This window comes from Pteropus medius, unplaced genomic scaffold (assembly GCF_902729225.1).
Source record: "Pteropus medius unplaced genomic scaffold, Ma_sr-lr_union100, whole genome shotgun sequence".
NCBI lineage: Eukaryota > Metazoa > Chordata > Mammalia > Chiroptera > Pteropodidae > Pteropus > Pteropus medius.
The window spans coordinates 4273540-4293810 of NW_024347867.1; the positions used below are offsets into that span (position 1 = coordinate 4273540).

Sequence of the window (20271 nt, forward strand, 5' to 3'; positions counted from 1 at the left end):
GCTGTTCAATGCCAATGGAGAGAGAGAGAGGAAAGAGTCAAGGGTGACTTCCAGTTTTATTTTGGATACCAGGCAGGTAGAGTAAAGAGAAATAGGCAGGGATAGTCATAGGGAGAATCATAGTTACGCAAAAGTGTATGTGTGTGTGTGTGTATGTGTATGTGTGCTTGTTTGCATGATAAGATAATGAATAATGTTGGGGGGTGGGGGGTGGGGATGAGTACTCTTTCCGTTTAAAGTTAGTGATTTTTAATTACAAGAAAGATAATCGTTAGGAGGCCTCACTGTTACCAACTAGGAATACAGTACGCATCACAATCTTTATCATAGTCATGACATTTCAGTTTTTAAAAGGCCATGGTTGGTTTTCTCATCATCCTATAAGAGGTCAAATATGCATAGTTCTTGCGTTTCAAGCACTTGTGACTAAGGAAAACCGCACAGATGAAAACAATAGGACAAACGAGCATACATCCAGCCTAACCACAGAGTAATAAGAAACATGAGCGAGGTCCTGTGGGAGCCTTCCTCTGCCATCCGCATCACCCAGCACTGGGCCAGGGCTAGCAAACAGGCTGTCATGTTGCTAAGACAACACTCACATTTCTCGATGGTTAAAGAATAACATCACTTGCTTCGTCATCTACAAATATCTACAAATAAAACTTTTTAGCAGACCATAAGGCACTCCTGACCAAACAGTTCCTCAAGGCTGATGTTGTTTGGGAGGTGATAGGACTTGCTCGAGGTGTCTGCAGCACCATTGCAACTTCCTTCTGGCTCCATTTGACCTTCTCTGTGCTATGTATCTAGTAGCCATAAACTTTTGAAATAGTCTACTAGTACTATACCTCAATCTAAAAAAATAGCTGGAAAATTGAAAACTCAGAGTGCCCCGAATGGCTTTGTATTTGTCTTTGGGCAGTGGAGAAGCGTGGTGTGTTTTTTCCGTTGCTCTGTAATGCTCTTGGTATGAAGCGCATTAAATATGAGTCAGGATGATAAAGCTCCCTCAAAGGTCTCTCTGAATACTTGCTCTGGGACTTATTAATGATGATAAAGAAGCCCAAGTGAAATGCCAGGGCCCTGCTCCTTTTTCAGAGTCCATACCTCAGTGGAAATAATGCAATATATAACTTAGAAGGAATTTAAAATAATGATGAGTATTTGTAGGTGAGTCAAATTTAGGAAAACCCCATGCCTTCGAAGCTATTCCATGAAAAAAGAGTCCAGTGACTTTGCGTTTGGGAAACTCTTAAGGTTTTTTGTCCCTCGGGGGCATCACTGACGTCTGAAGGGTTCTGAGAGCTTCTGCAGTGGATGACTCCCCGGAGGGCTTCAGGCTAAACAAACAGAAAATGTCCACTGGTGAGTATTTCAGTTCCCTGCTCTAAGGGTGCATATTATCATCTTTGTCTTCTGTGTCCCCTACACAACCTTTAGTGAAAGCGGAAGTGCACTTATGTACTTTGGAAAGGATGAGTTAAAGTTTTGGGATGAACGTGAAGACTTGCTGCGATACGGCAAAAGGAAAGGCTGGCTTTAGGGCAGAGCTGACCTACGGGTTCCATGGACCATGTAGAGTGAAAAGTGGGATAAACAGAGGTGCTGTGGGAGTTCAGAGGAGGGGCATGCAATGCAGGTGTGAGTAGGTCAGAGAAGGCTTCCTAAAATGATAGCTAAATTGAAACCTGAAGGATGAATGGGAGTTATCCAAGGGTTCTAGTCTCACTATTGGATGTAGCAAATTACCTCAAAGCTTAGAGTCTTAAACATTCCCCTTAGCTCATAAATGAGAGGGTCAGGAAGTTGGGAGGGTCTTGGTTGGGCAATTCTCATCTGGAGTCTCTCAGGTGTTTGCCTCCAGATGATGGCTGGGCTGCCGTCATCTGAGGGCTAGCGTTCGAGCTTTCTAGGATGGCTGAAACAAAGTACCACAAACTGGGGGATTTAAAATAACAGAAGTGTGTGGAAGTCCAACATCAAGGTATCAGCAGAGTATTCATACACACGATCCAGAGAAAAGCCTTGGGACTGAAAATCTACCCCCGTAAGCAGAAGGCAGGGAAAGACTGAAGAAAGAGGCAGAGGCCACTCCAGCCTGCCACTTAACAGAGTGTACGTGTGAAGGGAAACTTACATGTGAGGCACGTCTTGGGCAAGATGAAGTGGATATCCTCCACGCCGCTTGGCACCTGCCAACAGGAAATCTATAGAACAGGGCAGGAGGGACAGGGGAACTGGGATGTGACCCATCCCAGGTAAGGGAAGAGCTTTCCACGCTTGTCCGGGTCAGGACAACAACCTTTTCCAGGAGCCAACACGCCATGTGACGTGGGGGAGAGGTACTGGTTTATGTCAGAAGTATCAATTATGATCAGTCTCTGGGGGGGTTCATGGGGAGCACTTGCTCTTCTGGGTCTAGCTTGAGGGGCTGGCCGCCTCCCCTCCACGCAGAGCCATGTTGTCTCTGAAAACTCTAAGTGAAGATCATTGTTTGTCCCTTTCTAGCTTTTGGTAGTTTTGCCGCCTATCCTTGGCTAATAGACGGATCCCATCAATCTCTGTTTTCGTTGTCATGTGGCATTCTCCCTGCCTATCTCTTCACAAGGTCATCTTTTCTTTCTGTGTGTCAATGTGTCCAAATTCCTGTCTTCTTATAAGAACACCAGTCACTAGATTAGGGACCATTCTAATCCACTGTGAATTGATCTTAACTTAGTTATCTTTGCAAAGACTCTGTTTCCAAATAAGGTCACATTCACAGGTTCCACAAGTTAGGAGCTGAATATGCCTTTTTGGGGATCACAGTTCAACCCATACTAGCTAGTCAGGGCTGAATGTCTATGATGGCTCACTCACATGGCTGGCATTTGAGGCTGGAGCTCAGCCTGGCTGTTGACCAGAGTGCCGAAGTGTGGAAGTCTGAGAGTAGCCAAACTTCTTACATGATGATTGATTACCCTACAGCTAGCAAACTTCCTGAGAACTAGGAGGTAGCTTCATGGCCTTTCCTAGCCTTGCCTCAGAAATTATATGGCACCATTTCTGCCATACTCTCTGTTGGTTGCAGCCATCACTAGCCTGCCCAGAACCAAAGAGAGGGATGTGGACCACACCTCTCAATAGAAGGAATGTCAACAAATTTGCGAGCGTGTTTGACAGTTGCCAAACTAAGCAAAAGTGAGTGGTGATGGTGCTAGTGCTGGTAACAAACAGGGCCGAAGGCTTGCAAAAAGCCAAATCAAAGGCATTTTGCAATTTGTGTGCAATTATTTCCAGACCGTTTCCTCAAAGGCTAGTTAGCATGAAACTTAAAAGATAATACATGGAAATGAGATGGGCATGTAACTTTCTGTAAAGATATAATTAAACTCAGGAAAAATGACTTCTCCCCTCTCCTTTCTCTCTATTCTTTCTTTTCTCTTGTTTTTTGTTTGTTTGTTTTCTTCCTTCCTCCCTCCCTTCCTCCCTCCCCACCACCTTCCTCCTCCTCCTCCTCCCTCCCTCCTCCTCCTCCTCTCTCCATTCCTTCCATTGCTTCCTTCCTTCCTTCCTTCCTTCCTTCCTGTCCCATACTACCAGCCTTCCTTCCCACATTTTCTTTTCCTTTCTCCTTTCCTCTTTCTTCCCATTCGTCTATCTATCCCTCCTTTCTTTCCTTTTTTTCCTTTTCCTTCTTTCTTTTTTTTCTCTTTTACTTTGCAATCTCCAAGCATGCAGTGGAAGGATTAACGTTTATGTTTCATAGTACAGAATCAAGTTTAGATACTATATATGTGTCCAGGCATGACCCTTACTTATAGTATAAACAAACAGTATCTTAATTTATGAATTAATAAATCGATATTCTCTAATATATATTACAGCACCGAACAACTATGCATATTTTAGAGTTAAGCCAATCTAATCATAGGCTAGTTATGTTGCTTCAGATTAAATAACAAAACTATATAGAAAAATAAAAGGATATATGTCAAATATTGAAGATAATAATCTGAGGATGGTGGCATTCTGGAGTGATTTTTTATTCCTCTCTTTACACATTTCTGTAGTTTTAAAATAACTTCAATAGACACATGTCACTTTTAGAAGATATTAAACTATTAAGATGTTATGTTTCTAATTTTGCTTAAATTTTTGCTTAAAAATTAGAGAAAATATTTTATTTTTCTACAGCTTGAAAGTTAAAACTTTCTTAAATGCCTTTGTATAAAGGAGTAAAATATTCATTTTCACATAGAACTTGGAAGGTGGTCTAGGGAGCTACTTTGTAGTATCTTCAAGGAAAGTCTCTCAGAAGAAATAACATTTTTGCTGAGTCCTAAAGAAAAAGAAGCCAATTAATAAAGAGTTCTAAGCAGAGGAAACAGCAAGTTCAAAGACCTGGGAATGCAGGTGTGCCCAGCTTGTGTGAGAAACACGTAGATGGTTCCTGTGGCCGAAGCATAGCATGAGGGGTGGGGGAGCACCTGAGATGAGGGTGGAAAAGGATGGAAAAAAGTATAAAATGACCCAAATTTTGTAAGGCGGGTCTTGACAAACTTTTTCTGTGAAGGGTGAGAAAGTTGATACTTTAGGATTTGTGGTCCATACAATCTTGTGAAACTGTTCAACTCTGCTGTTATATTAGAAACAGCCACAGACAATTTGTAAATAAATGAGTGTGGTTATGTTTCAATAAACTTTATTTCTCGACCCTGTAATTTGAAATTCATGTAATTTTCATGTGTCATGAGACCTTCTTTTGAGTGTTTTCAGCCATTTAAAAATAGCGAACTCAATCTTGTGTGATGGGCAGTACAAACACAGGCAGTGGGCCAGCTTTCGCCTAGGGCTGTAGTCTGTTTATTCCTGCTCAAAGACCGTGATGAGAGGCACACATTTTTCCTAAAAGCAATAGGAATTTCTTGAAGGATTTCAAGGGGGTGTGGAGCTGTGTTTGTGACATCGTTTCATTCACACTTTTATAAAATTGCTTTGGAGACTGTAGAGAGCGAGTGTAGGGGACGGTGAGTGAAAATGGAGAGGCAGATTAGGAATCCGAAGGTGAGGCCCAGCAGACAATGGTGGGCAGGACGAGGGGGGCTCTTGGATCTATAAACATCTACCCCTGTGCATGAGGGAACTGGTGACGATTCAGACCCCATGGAGCACCAGGGCCTGTGCAGGTACCTTACACATTTCCTCTTTATTTGAAGCCAAGTGCAATTCTTTGCCTTTTCTCAAACATTCCTATTTTCAGCTTTAAAGATTCCTGAAATCTTGCTATTCTAGTATTGTTTTTTCAATAACAACATTGTCACTAGACAGTTCCTTTTACTTGGGAGATTGATATACTTATAAATTGGAAGAATCAAATTGCTTGTAATTTCTAATTAGTCAGATAATTTGCCTATGATACCTGAAAGTAGAAAGCATGGACTGAAAGATAGGAACCAAAGAATGATGTTTTTTTAGTAGTTGAAGTAAGGTAGACCAGGGCAAATTGTCCTTTCTGGAGGAAGCTAGAGAATGGGTGTGTAGGAGAAAGAAAATAAACTGTTATTTGCTTAACGGTGTCCCTTTCAAATTCATACATTGAAGCCCTAACCCTCAATACCTCAAAATGTAACTGTATTTGGAGATAGAATCTTTAAAGAGGTAATTAAGTTAAAACTAAGTCATTAGGATGTCTTTATAAGAAGACACCCTCATCCTATATGATTGATGTCTCTATAAGAAGAGATTAGAACATAGGACAGAGGAAAGACCATGTGAAGACACAGAAAGAAGGCGGTCATCTACAAGCCAAGGAGAGAGGCCTCGGAAGAAGCCAACCCTGCTGACACCTTAATCGTGGACTTCTAGCCTCCAGAACTGTGAAGCAAAAAAAAAAAAAAAGTTCTGTAGTTTAAGCCATCCAGTGTGTGGATTTTACTATAGCGCCCTAACAAACTCAAACACTAACCAAAAGTGTAAGTGGAATGTGTTGCCTATTTATGTAGAGATTCTTTGGGCCAGAGTTGGTTGCTATTATAATTATCCTGAGTATGACTAGGGCTAGGACATCGTAACAACTTTTATGACCTTAAAATGCATTTTCTTTATCTCTGTGCCTGTAGGAGGAAAGTAGAGGCTGAAGTGCCTCTCCAGTAAGTGCCGTGAGTGCTGGACTAAGGAAACCATCCTTAACACATTCAAGCGAACGATTCAGAGTCATCTGGCTTAATTGTCCCTTTGTCGATCTCTGTAAAATCGTTGGAATGACATTGATGTTCTGCGTCAAAAGGTTATTATGACTTGGCTTCATTTCCTCCGTTAAAGATGATTTCAGAGTATATTGCTTCGTTCTTCTATTCTGCACTTTTAAATCTATATGGCTTTTCTAAGTAAAATATAAAATATGCTTGCAATTTGAGTTCTGTTTGAAATTATAGCCATAGCAGCCTAACCTCCTTAAAATCCCTCTTTCTCTCTTACAGTTCTCCTTTTTCATCATCATCATCATCATCATCATCATCATCATAATAAACTTAAATTTTTTAAAAAACATGTGACTGCATAGCTAAGTGATTCAATTCTCTACTTGTTCTGCAGCTACATGGAGCTAGAAGAAGGAATGCAGAATGGAGGGAAAGGAGAGTCAAGGAGACTGGGAGGGTTATTCTCTTTTGCTTTCATTCCCCAGCTCTGTCCTCTGCCCTTGCACGCCCTGCTCTGTGACCTGGGAGGTGACCTCAACGGACTGTGTCACTTGAGCTTTTGCCCTCTTCTTTCTGGTGGGCCCAGCCAGTGAGAAGCACAAGTAAGGAGGGAGGGAGGCATAGAGAGAGGTCTGGCTATTTATCTCCCCCTACCCCTGCATGCCTTGCCACAGTTCTGGAAGTTTCTTTACCTCTGGCTAGAGTTCCTGTTGGTTGGCTCCAGGAAGAGCAACCCTTCCCTTTGCCCCTTTAGGCTTAGGGATAGTAATGGCTCCTGTCTCTACTGTTGCTGGTCCCTGGGTGCTTCACCATTCCTTATTTATTTCCTTTAACTCTATCTACTTCTTTGCAAATAGTCTTTTCGTTAAACAGTTCTCAGTTAAACTTTTGAGTATACAAATGCTGGGACCTTAACTAATACAAACTCATGGTTCAGAGGACATTTGCTTTCTTGTATTAGATACCTAAAGCAGTATCTTGTATTCTGGCAAACTTTGGTATCCTTTCTCCTTGTGCATACTTTATGGAGAAGCAATATACTATAGGTAACCATAACTAATCTCTAAGTGAATTCTTGTACATTTTAGTCACTCATGTATATGCATTCTTGTGGTGTTTACCAGGCACACACATAAGCCAGGCTAGGAAGAAGTCAGGATAAAGACCCCTGTGTGAAGTAATAACAGATATATGTATAATCTCTAAGGATGCTCTGGTAAATGTTTAAAAACCAGCTTTCTTGGGGTGGGCGAAACCCTGATTTGTGGCATTTGCCATTTTCTGTGGTGTAAATATTTCCACTATGGCCAATTTCAAACCACCAGTGTGACATCATTGAACATAAAATGGACGAGATGCTACTTAACCATCAGCTCTTGTGAGCTGGTGCAAGCCAGCTCCAGCATGCCATAGTTTATATCCAGCTATAGATAGATAGAGATGGACACTTTTACATTACAGTGGGACTTTAATAGGTTAAAACATTATAGTAGTTTGTTGGGAAAGTCATTGTGTGACAAAATGGGGATATGAATTAGTTAGCAGGTGAACATAAATAGGAAGCACAGGTGTGTTTGTGTTCTCAGTGGAGGGTACAACTGCTATTCAATCATTCCAAGTTTCAAATGCAAATTGACGTCAGCTTCGTAATTCTAGGATCCTGGAATCCTAGAATTTGCCTCGGTCTCTAAATTATTGGATGTGCTGGTGTATTATTGCAAATAAAGCTTTAGATACAGCTTGAGGGTTTACTTTTCTCCTTTCTCAACTCAGTTTCATGGCCAGTTAGCAACAAGGGAGAGAGTGTAAAAAATGATCTAAAATTGATAGAACAACCAATGCAGTTTCATTTGATGTTCTCTGAATATATTCCTGAAGTGGGACCAAAATTGCATAACCAAATCTCAGAATCTAGAACCCAGGAGACAGCCCTTAAAGAGTGAACGAACAAAGTTTAAAGAGAACAATAAATAGAACAGTAAATAGGAGGTATTAAAGCTACAGTACTTATAACCCCCAACTATGGGCCATGATGAAAATACAAATAGGTTCTAAAGTGTTTAGAGAAATTCTGGGATGAAAAGAATACTATAAATTATTATGGATAACTAGTTAAATTTTAAGTTAATACCAAACTTCTTGAAATGAAATAAATACTAGCCACAATCCCCTACATGTTATATCGTTAAACGAAACTCTCAAAAATCCAGTTATTGGACTGGATAGAACTTTGGAAATTTATTCCAATATTTTTTAAATTTATGTGCAAATTGAATTTCACAATTACATGAGATTTAAAATACATGAATAAGACTAGGTGGTATTCCGAATTGGGTGTGTGGGGCAGGGTGCTAGGAGCAGTCAGCTCTCTGTGCAGCAATATGGAAGTATATTGTCTGTAAAGAATTTAAAAACAATAATAAAACTGACTACATGCCACTCTGCTTTTAATCATCTCCATGTGCTAGCAGTTCTAAACAATGTCAGTGATGAAATGCTCCTTGAAAAAAGTCTGTTGTTGGTTTAAATTCTTAACAATTTCTATGGTTACTATTAAATTTATACACACACACACACACACTATATATATTACATATATATATATATATATATATATATATATATATATATATGCTCCTAATTCGCAGGTATTTATTACTTGTCCTTTCATAAACATTGTAGTCTACATAGAAGTTAATTTGGAAGGTTCCCGGTTATCTCATTGGCCCCTAATGCATGTGGATTTAGCCACACGCACTTGTTTCTGGAGTAAGTTCATAATGCCATGGAATTGTTCCCATTTACTTCTGTCAAAGTCCATATGTCCATACCCTAGGGTATTATATACACCCACATCTAAGTAGTAGATTTGAGATAAACAATGGTAGCACAGAGATTATAAAGAGAAAGAAACAGAACTAGGTTATTTTAATTCTTTGTCACCACTTTTTTCATTTGTGTTTAACTTAAAAATGGTAAGATTGAAAAATAAAACAGTAAAACTGATAGCTATAGGATGTAATATTTTTGTTTTGCTAGTACAAATTAAATTCCTGCACAATATAGTTTTTTGAATTTGACTAATATCCTTAACATAGAATTTTATTCTAATTTTTAATTGTTTTAAAATTAAAGAAAAATGAAGGAAATAAAAACATTACATTAGTGGTATGATTAAAAGGCAACTAAATTTTAACTTTTGTGGATATTTCACCTTTTTAAAAATCACTTTTTAAAAATCATGCTAATTTTTATTAGCATGATTGTATGTAGAAACTTTAATAAATGAAGATGTTAACTGTCTGTATTTATATCCTAATATTATTTATTTCATTTCATATTTGTACTAAAAGTAATTTTGTCATAAAGAGAAAGAGAGTGGAAGATGCTATGTTCCAGGTGTTAAATACACTGGGTATATATGTTGGGTAAATATGCTCGGTTTATGAGAGCCTTATATAAGTCACCTAAGAACCTCAATATGTTTCCTGCAAAACATAATACTTGGAGATGGAATTTTCCTTAAAATCTCTTACGAGAAACCAATAAAGTGAGGATGTTGCTACCATCACATTTCAACTTTGCCTACTCGATCTGCTGTCTCATATATATATATATATAAAAAAATATATATATATATATTTGCTATTATTTCTCATTTATTCACTAGCAGTTCAATAGCATCAATCACCGTACTTGTTTTCTCATTTGTTTCATATTATACCAACTTCTCTCTACAGGTTGTCATGTATTTTTTTCAATTAAAAAAAATTTTTTTTCAGTTGCAGTTAACATATAATATTAGTTTCAGGAGTATAACAGTGATTAGACATTTATATAACTTACAAAGTGATCACCTCGATAAATCTAGTATCCATCAGACACCATGCATAGATATTAAAATGTTATTGATTATATTCCTTATGCTATATTTTATATCCCTTTAATTATTTTGTAACTATCAGTTTGTACTTCTTAATCCCTTCCCCTTTTTCAACTACCCCCAACCCCTCTCCCATCTGGCAACCATCAAAATGTTCCCTGTGAGTTTCTGGTTTGTTTGTTTGTTTATTTGGTTCCTTAGATTCCACATATAAGTGAAATCATATGGCATTTATTTGTCTTTCTCTGTCTGACTTAACTCCACTCAGCACAATTCCCTCTAGGTTCATCCATGTTGTTGCAGATGGCAAGATCTCATTCGTTTTTATGGCTGAGTAATATTCTATCGTATCTAAGTATCACTTCTTCTTTCTCTGTTCATCCTTTGATAGACACTCAGGTTACCTTCATACCTAGGCTATTGTAAACAGTGCTGTAATGAACATATGAATGCACGTGTTTCTTCCAAGTAGTGTTTTGGGTTTCTTCGGATAAATACATAGAAGTAGGTTTACTGGGTCCTTCTTTGTCTCTTGTTATAGCTTTTGTTTCAAAGTATATTTTGTCTGGTATAAGTATTGCTACCCCAGCTTTAAAAAAATTTTTGTTTCCATTGTTACGAAATATCTTTGTCCATCCCTTTAATTTCAGACTTTGTGTCTTTTGATCTGAAGCTAGTCTTCTGTGGATAGCATCTCTTGTAAGGGTCTTGCTTTCTTATCTATATTTCAGCCTCCCTATGTCTTTTGATTGGAGCATCTAATCCATTTACATTTAAAGTAATTGTTGATAGATTCATAGTTATTGCCATTTTATTATTCACATTTTCAAATCTTTCTTATTCTTAAAGAAATCTCTGTAACATTTCTTGTAATGTTGGTTTGGTGGTGATGAACTCTTTCAGCCTTTTCTTGTCTGGGAAGTTTTTTATCTGTCCTTCAATTCTAAATGATAGCTTTGCTGGGTAGAGTAATTTTGGTTATAGGTCCTTGCTTTTCATCACTTTGAGTATTTTGTGCCTATTCCTTCTGGTCTGCAAAGTTTCTATTGAGAAATCAGGTGACACTCTTATGGTACTCCCTTGTAGGTAACTAACTGCTTTTCTCTTGAAACTTCGGCATTTTAATTATAATCTGTTTTGGTGTGGGCCTTTTGAGTTCATCTTGTTTGACACTCTGCACTTCTTGGGCTTGTATATCTATTTCCTTCACTAGGTTAAGAAAGTTTTCCTTCATTATATCTTCAAATAGGTTTTCAATTTCTTGCTCTTTCTCTTCTCCTTCTGGTACCCCTGTGATGCAAATGTTGGTCACTTGATTTGCCCTGCTGGGGGCCACCTGGCATGAACCACCAACCAATCTACAAATGGCAGTCACCTGCACTGGGCTTGGAGGTGCCTCAAGAGGCAAAACTGCGAACTGAGGCTGACTGCCTCTAGTGCTGAGCTTGGTGCTGCTCAGCAACAGGTGCAGGGCATATGGAGGCCAGACGCTACTTGTTTGGGTTTTGTGAAACTTTGGGAGATTTTAGGAAAGTCCACAGAATGAGTCAAGATAGGCAGTTTGTATGGAAAAGCCACTGGAAGCAGCTTGGGTGGGCCTGCACGTCAGGTGGGGCGGGGTCTCAGGGAATCACCAGGACAGAGCAAACTGTGTTAACCAGGTGGATGGAGACTCAGATATGGTGGCCACCTGTGTCTATACTCCAGGAGGGGGAAGGACTCAACAAAGAAACAATGAATTCTGCTAGCACTTCTGCCTGGGAGAAAGCCACCCCTCCAGGCCTCGCCCTGAAGCCAGACAATTCAGTTCCTCCTCATATGTCCCTGGCATCTTTTGAGCTGCTGCCCCAGTGCTGGAACTCAGAATGAGCAAGTCCATCAGCAAGTAAGTCTGGGAATGGGAGGAAACTCTGCAACTCCTGCAGCCCTCTATCTCCTTCGGCAACAATTTTTGCTGGTTTTTACAGTCAAAAGTTGTGGGGATTTCTCTTGCTGGCACTGGAACCCTGGCTGGGGAGCATGGTATGGGGCTGGGACCCCTTGCTCCTCCAGGTGAAATATCCGCAGCTGAGATATCCCTCCTATTGTTAACAGACACATGTGGGTATGAGACCAGCCTGTTCTGTCTCTGCTCTTCCTCCTAATCTTGAGGTGGCTTCTTCTGTATGTTTTTAGTTAAAGGACTACTGTTTGGTTAGACTTTAGGTGATTCTCAATGATCATTGTTCTGCAGTTTAGTTGTAATTTTGATGTGGTCGTGAGAGGAAGCAAGCACAGTATTTACTTGCTCTGCCATCTTGAAATCACTTATATTTTTTAATGCAAATCACTTTTCCTATTGTAGGTTAGGGCAGGCAATTGTGCAACTCTAGTTACTGGAAAAATACTAGTTGTGCTGAAAAGCATTTTTCATAACAAAATATTGCTTATTCATAAAAGTTTACAAACAGGACTTAATTTAAAATTTTTTTTGTTGTTGTTTCTCTTGAGGATCATTTATTTCTATTGCAGTATGTTGAATTCTTAGTACTAGTTGAAGCAGGTTTCCTGGGTCCCTGACCAAATATCCTTTAATTAATATGGAATTTATATTCTTTTCTTCTAGAATTTAAATCTGTCTGAGGTTATTAATATCTCTCAAGTGATGGTGCTTAAGAAAAAAATAACTACTTGGTGTGTCAGATTTACTTTTTTAAACAGGGAATAGAAGACAGGAACGTTTCTCATAGTTTTCAGGGAGCATAATACCCTTTTACCAAATTTCTTTTCCAAGAAATCTCCAAAGCAATCTCTGAATGTAAATTTAGAAGTTCAGGAATAAACTAAGTAAATTTTTAAAAAGAATTATAACATAGATCAGGGCATGAAAGAAATATCCAAAATCACATGATTTGACCACAGGTATGTTTATCTTGCTGATGTGATCAAATATGCACTTCTGGGTTTAAGTTAGCTCCTTCTTTATATCCTTCATGGGTACTAATGATAATGGACTGAAAATTGCTCAGGTATTAATAAAACCTGATATACTGGTTCAAGTAAAACTGATAATGAAAGTGACTGTTAAAAGAAGCAGTCACTCTGTAGGTTGGTGTCTTTGAGGATAGCAAACTTAAGAAATCAACATGGTTATTCTTTTCTTCTTCTCGTGAGCATACCCCAGTTGGGCTGGGAGATTTGGGGAATTCGTTAGGTCTGTACTTGAAAACAAAGACAACAAGTTCTTAATCTTCTAAACTTAAACACTACAGGTCCAAGTGCAAGTCAGAAATATATTCGAAGTAGACTTTTGTGTCAATTTCCGGAGTTGTTTCTTTTCCCCTGTCTCCTCCAGACAAGAGAAATACCACCTAAGCTGGGGTGAGAGTGGGAAGGGAGTTTGGAAATGCACAGATGGGATGGAATTGACATATCATGAAATATTCTTTTCTATTTGGGGTTCTGGAGATTGAGTGTATCTGCGCCGTACGTCCTGGTTAAATCCTGGGCACTTGGAATTTCCCCCATGCCCTCACAGAGTGGCTGCCATCCACAGAGCTGGTAGCAGGGAGATCTGAATGGGAGAAGCTGCCAAGGTCTCTGGCGACCCAGCATTGGTGAGAGGACATCTGGAAGTTCCTGGTGTTCTTGGGCAGCTCCACGGTTGTTACTGAAAGCACAGCTCAAACCTGTGTTCTTGATCTTTGTGTTACAAAGTTTACATAATAAATTATTGATAGAATTGTGAACAAACTTCTCTCTTTTGCTTCATTCTCCAAGGCTCATACTGTACATGTAAACCTTTAATGCTTCTCTGAGAGAATTAACTAACAAATGATGGAGAAACAGAAAAATGGAATATGTTTATTTTTGATGTGTAATAAACCACCGTTGAGCATGAAGTGTCAGGAGTTTTCTTTCTATCATAGAAATATTATTGTTATCTAAAGACTTCGTGGAAATTTTATGGTGTTTCTGGCTGTTATCATAAAATATCACTAATGTGCAAGAAATGACAAACTTAAAATTCTCCTTTTCAAATGCTGTAAGGGTAAAACCTAAAATATTCTATATAATTTATAGCTTTAATAATTCTGAATAGGAATTTCGTGTGTGTGTGTGATTTTTTTCTCCTTGGTTTTCCACACATATAGAGAATCTGTATCAGGACTATCCAATAGAACCTTCTACATCGATGGAAATGTTCCATATCTATGCTGTCTCATGCAGTACCCACTAGCCGCATGTCATGATTAAACGCTTAAAATGTGGCTTGTAGGACTGAAAAACTACTAAATTGTAAATTAATTTAAATTTAATTTATTTATTAAATCAATTTTGACTTAAACAGTCACATGTGGCTCATGTCTACCATGATTGAATTGTGCAGATATAAACTCTTAATTTATTTTTTCTTCCAATTTCTACATAGGAAATAATTCATGAACTATATGTAACAGAAACAAAGCCTGCATAGCTTTTATGTAACATGTATTATCTCTGTTGTTTCGTCAACATTGTCTTTCTCTTGGCTTTACTATCATTTTATATACAAAATGCTTTGACTTCCTAATAATGTGTGCATTGAAGAAGGCTATTATGAATTATATTTTTTTTGTATTACTTGAGCATCTATGACAGAACCCTGTAGCCAATAGTAAGCATCAATAAATATTGATTGAATTAGAATCTCACTATCAAGTAATGACACTTATTTTATAAATATATATAAATGTACACAGATACATATACTATACATATATATGTAATTAATCCTCATTATTCACAGATTCTGTATTTTTGAATTCACCAACTCACTAAAATTTGTTTGTAACACCCAAATCAACACTCACCATGCTTTCACTGTCATTTATGGACATGCACAGAGTGGTGACAAAATTATATTGTCCATCGTGCACATTTCCAGCTAAGGGAGATCAAGGTGACACTTTGCTTTCTTGTTTTAGCTATCAGAGTGTTAGCAAGTATCCTTTGCATGGCCTGTTTATTGATACACTTTTCTCATTTTTGTGCTTTTTGTTGGTGAGTTCACTATTTAAAACAGGCCCCCAAGCTTAGTGCGAGTGCTGTCTAGTGTTTTAAAGTGCAAGAAAGCTGATGTGCCTTAAGGAGAAAAATGCATGTGTTACATAAGCTTTATTCAGTCATGAGTTATAGTGCTGCTAGCGGTGAGTTCAATGTTAATAAGTCAACAATCTACATTAAATAAGGAATCTTTAAACAGATATAGGCATAAAACAAAGTTACATATTGATCAGTTAAAGAAAATGTGACTAGAGGCTTGCAAGAACCTAACCCTGTGTACCCTGTGTTTCTCCTTAGGAGCAGTGCTTCAGTATTTGCTAATTCAGTGTTCACAGTGATTTATAGGGCATAACTATCATGAATAATGAGCACTGATGGCATATGCGTATGTGTGGGAGTGTATGTGTGGTATATGTGTGTGTAGTGTGTGTGTGTATAGTGTGTGTATATATATATATAGTAATATATATATTGTATATATATAGTAATAAACTTGTTCCACACATCCCAAAGTTTTTTTTTTTGAGTATATGTATCTCTGTGTGTGTGACACAGATACACACACACACACACACACACACATACATTGTCATTTCTATCTGTCCCAGAACACCTCATTTTTGAAAGGAATAAAGGCAAGAGCTGTGACTAGCTTTGGTAGGTATGAATCTTTAACTCCTAAATTAAGATTCTGAGGATCAAAGAAATGGAATCTACAAAATAGTTATTTCCCCAGCACAGAGTTCAGTAACCTGTGTTAAAAAGAAATTTAAATGGAAGGGTTTGCTCTTCTTATGGAGGTGTGATGAATTTTAAGAAAAATTAATTCCCAGTCTCAGGTAAACCAAACTTGAAAACTGTTTTTCATTTGTATAAATATAAAATTTAATAGCCCTGAAGACTTTCTAGAAAACCAACTCATTCTCTTAATTGCAAGAGTTAAAAACAAGAAACTTCACCCCTATAGATTGAATTTATCGACACATACCAGGCATGAAGGGTCACATTTGCTTGAGCAACTTTAAAGTGAGCCAATTTTAGAGCCCTTGTCTCAGATTTGAGAAGCAGTCACTATATGTAACCTTAGAATTCATGAGACTGGAAATTGATAATCAGCTAGGGGAGTAAGCAGCTGTCATTTCATTTGTACCTACTAACCAATTTTATTCATTGAAGGAATTCTTTTTCTTTGTAAAATGCATATATCTTTTTCTCCTTGTAATTTGTTTTTATTTTAGGAAGGCATCTGGTACTTTGTTTAAATCTGGAAATAATTTCAAAAGTTAGTTGTCAAAATTTGTCAGCAGCCCTTATTCTCCCTTCTGTTTTTCTGTCATCCTCAACATTTTTGAAACTGGGTAAGCACTGAACCAGAATCTTCAGGTCTTTCAGCTAAATTTTCCTGTGCAGAAGTGAATTTATCAAGAAGTGCCTGTCACTTAAATAGACTATTTCCAAAGTTGTGAAAGGTCTCCAATGTGTTCACCTGAATTTATGTATTTCTGAAAATTTTTGTAATTTCATATTTTTTTTCCTTAAGAAGCACCCCCACCCCAGATACATAAAATGGTCTAAGCTTCAAGTCTCAAAAAATCTGAGTGCATCTTGGCCCCTGTGGCTATGTGGGAGACCTCCAGACTTCTGAGTGACTTTCCCTCCTGTAACACAGGTGGCCTGGCCTAGGAAGCTGAGGCGGTCATACATTCTGTTTCTGTTGCTCCTTTCTCAGGAGCTGGGTTAGAGTGACAGGCCTATCATGCTCAGATAGGGCCCTGTAATATTTATTAAAGTTTTTTTTGTTTCCTCTATGTAGTACTCAAGGAGTTCTCCGGAGAAATTCATATATACATATACATGAAATTCATATATAAATTCATGCTATTATGGAGGCTGGCAAGTCTAAAATCTGCAGAGGTAATATCTCAGTTAAAAGACCATCAGGCTGGAGAATTCTCTCTTACTTAGAGGAGGGTCAGTCAGACTTTTGTTCTATTCAGACCCTCAACTGATTGGATGAGACCCACCACATTATGGATCTTGTCATTTAGGGCCAGATAATTCTTTGATAAAGAGAACTCTACTGTGCATTGAAAACTATTTAGCAGCTTCCCTGCCTCTAGTGGCCGGATGTCAGCAGCACTCCCCCAACTATAACACATGGAAATGTCTCCAGACATTGCCACGTTATGGAGGTCAATTGGCTATACTCATTATACTGATTTAAATTTTAATCTCATCCTAATATCCTCAGAGAAACATGCAGAATAATGTCTGGCTAAATATCTTGGCAACCTGAGGCTTCATCAAGTTGACACATAAAATTAATCATTGCACTCTGTTAACTGAGCAAGCTGTTATTTCTGTGACTGACCTATTAATACCTGGGTTCATAATAATCCATTTTTGTTTTAAAAACTATATATGCAATTCTATGTTAGCAAGTGTTACTTAAAAAGTTATTGTATGTCCTTTGAACATAAAGTAGAGATTCAAAGGGAAAAATAGAGTCTTATCTTGGAGGGATTTGTCCTTTAGGAGTAACCCTGTGACAGACCTACTCATCGGAGCAAGTCAGGGAGAATTCAAAGATGAGACAATGATTTAGTTCAGCTCAATACCAAGATTCCAAGAGGTCTTAAAGGGAGGCTGAGCTCTTTCCAGGGAGAAATACTCAAGAAAGACTTCAGGTGATATTTGAAGCTAAATTAAAAAAACAAACAGCAGTTGACTTGATAGGGACTGGCAAGTGAGAATTTCCATTAGGCATGAACATCAGTAGATATGTCCAAAGCACACGACGGTGGCCTGATTGAAGATGAGGGGTCATGGTGTGGCTGAAGAAGCTACTAAAAAACAGTCAATGTGCCATGGATGGGCAAAATAGGAATTCAGTGTAGTTCCTGTGAGGTGCTGAATTGAGGGGCAGCTTCTTACAGCAGAGAACTGATATTTAATGAGGACTTCTACATGGAATAACAGCTTTGTACAATAAACAGAATTTTCCATTGCAGTATGATTTGCTCCTTTAAAAACTCAAGAGCATTGGTCTTCCTTATAGTTAGTCTACATCTATCTTTGAAAACTATAATTTTTTTTTCCTGAGGCTAATTGAGAATTTGCTACATATAAAGGTAGTCATTTTAACCTTGAAATGCTTATGAACTTTATTGACATTATTATGCCTCATGTTGTACGTTATAACTACAGAATTAAAAGTTTAATCTTCTTCCCTGTGTCAGGGGTTTCAACTTTGCCTTAAGAATAGTTCCAGGAGAGAGAAAGACAAGAGTTTTGTTTCACAAGTTAGGTTTCTATCTAAAATGTCGGAAGAAAGAGATACTGTAATTTTTTAAAAAGAAAACCACTGCCCTAGGTTAAAATTAATAGATAGAAAATCAAAACTAGATTAATAAAGCTCAGAAAAATATGTGCATGTGTGCTGAAGTGGGGAGAGGTGGCATAAAGAGAATATTTGATTTGCTGAAATAGTCGGATAATGAATCTTATCTATTATATCTATAAATATAATAGATATAATAAAATGTATAATATTATATACATAAAATGAAACATAGTGGTACATTTTATAAGTGACATAGATACTAAAGAAGTTGCAAACCAATTTTGTGGAGTTAGAAACCGAAGAAATTGTTTTAATTTTTCTCATTCTTTCAATAATATGTCCCAGAACACCAAAAGCAAAAATCGGACCAGCTTTATTATTTAGTCCAGAATTTGGTTTTAATAATTATTAAGTTGATCATTATTGAGTCTAGAAAACACTGTATCTTAAAAAGAATAATTTAATTCTTTTAGAGAACTCAATTGCTACGTCAGGAGCTGCAAAATAAGACTGTGATGTATTAACAGAGGTTCTAGGCTGGAAGATCTTAGCTTTCTATACAAATGTCCTTTTGTTTTTATAATTTAGAATGTTATTTTGATTACTAGAAATCCAATTCAGATTCTTTGCAGATTTAATTTACCTCTCATCTCACAAAAAAAACCCTTTTTCCTCTAAATCAGTGCTTGTCAACCAGGGATGATTTTTGCAACTCCAGGAGACATCAGCAATGTCTGGAGACATTTCCATGTGTTACAGTTGGGGGAGTGCTGCTGACATCCAGCCACCAGAGGCAGGGAAGCTGCTAAATAGTTTACAATGCACAGTAGAGTTCTCTTTATCAAAGAATTATCTGGCCTTAAATGACAAGATCCAAGGTTGAGAAACCGTGGTCTAAATAGATCTATCAAGTCTTATTTTGTATTAGGAATCTGGTTGGTTGTCCATTTTTTCAATGCATTCTTTGCTTCAGAAAATGAAAGGCAGCATTTGTGATTTCAGCAGAAAAATATGTATGCAAGTTTTTAATTATAAATACTGCCCTTCTTGCAAATACTTTAAAAATAACGAAATCGAATCACTCCAGTACCTGCAAGGAACATAAACAGAGCTCTTTTTTTTTCCCCCAAGAGGGAAAATTCTGATCAAGGGATTTCTACATAGTGAGAATAGCAGTCGCAAATACTACATTAGAAAGAAATTGGGGGCTTCATGTTTTTCCTCTACTGACCTTTACCTTCGGATTGTTGACAATTCTCATCTGATACTAAGTAAAAAAATGTTCCCCCTGATTCTTTGAAAAGAAGAGACCAGTTTACATAAAATTCCACCACCTGCTCAGTGTAAATTACAGTGTAAACACCCACCCACAAACCACGTCCTTCTAGGATTCAAGGAGAACTTGCATTTTGTTCTCTCTGCAGCAGGGCCGGCCGCCTCTGCCAAGATACAAAATTGGGTGTCAGTCAGTGAGTGGTCAATAAATACTACTGAGTGACCGACATCAGACCTGGGTGAATTTCTTCCCTGGCTCGAATTCTTTTTAGTTTGGCAATGATCAACATTTCTTCCAGTCCACCTGGGCTGCTCCAATGGAGATAAGCTTACAAACATGAGAAAAGGGAGTGAGAGTATAATTTTTGAGCATTTGCAGCAAGGGAATGTTTAGAAAATTAAAAATTGTGCTTCTTACAATTGACGAGAAGGGATGTTCAAACAGCCCACTGAGAACTATTTAACTTGAAGTTTGCTTGACCTTGTTGTGACATGTGTACCCTCTTATCTGCCCCATGATGAGAATTTTTCATTAGTTCCTGCAAAATATTTTGACTACA

At 37.8% G+C, this 20271-nt stretch overlaps 1 long non-coding RNA gene across 2 annotated transcripts in view; it reads left to right on the plus strand.

The window, feature by feature from the left end:
- Positions 1-286: 286 nt before the first annotated feature.
- The window catches only part of LOC120615794 (uncharacterized), a 46056-nt gene continuing 26071 nt past the window's right edge, over positions 287-20271 (plus strand). For both annotated transcript variants that reach the window (XR_005656364.1, XR_005656363.1), the window contains exons 1-2: positions 287-1368; positions 6105-6271. This is a non-coding gene — a long non-coding RNA (uncharacterized LOC120615794). The remainder of the gene's footprint in view (positions 1369-6104; positions 6272-20271) is intronic.